This window comes from Penaeus monodon, chromosome 25 (genome assembly GCF_015228065.2).
Source record: "Penaeus monodon isolate SGIC_2016 chromosome 25, NSTDA_Pmon_1, whole genome shotgun sequence".
Lineage (NCBI taxonomy): Eukaryota > Metazoa > Arthropoda > Malacostraca > Decapoda > Penaeidae > Penaeus > Penaeus monodon.
Genome location: NC_051410.1, coordinates 4379562 through 4379863, shown reverse-complemented (window position 1 = coordinate 4379863; position 302 = coordinate 4379562). Strand labels below are relative to the sequence as shown.

The following is a 302-nucleotide window of genomic DNA, read 5'->3' as shown; positions in this document are numbered from 1 at the left end:
GGAAATTTATCTTCCTAATATCATAACTTATTGCTTTCATACGTTGGAGGGATATTTAAGAATCAAATGCTTGTCTGTTTGATCTATGCGATTCTACAGGTGTTTAGGAATGAATACTATTTCGCAAAGAAAACAAATACACAGCGCCTACACTTTCAGGAAGACAATGGAATTATAAAGAAATAAAAGCTTTACGTGTAAGACATAAAAAGCAAGGGATAAATTATGTATCTACAATAGTCTACGTGTCACTACTAGTTTGGACATTTCGAGAACAAAAAAAGAAAAGAAAAGAAATGCGA

General features: G+C 32.1%; 1 protein-coding gene across 1 annotated transcript in view; it reads right to left on the bottom strand.

The window, feature by feature from the left end:
* Window positions 1–302, bottom strand: part of LOC119589303 (kinesin-like protein KIF28P) — a 24501-nt gene that overhangs the window by 1528 nt on the left and 22671 nt on the right. The gene's annotated exons all lie outside the window — the stretch shown is intronic.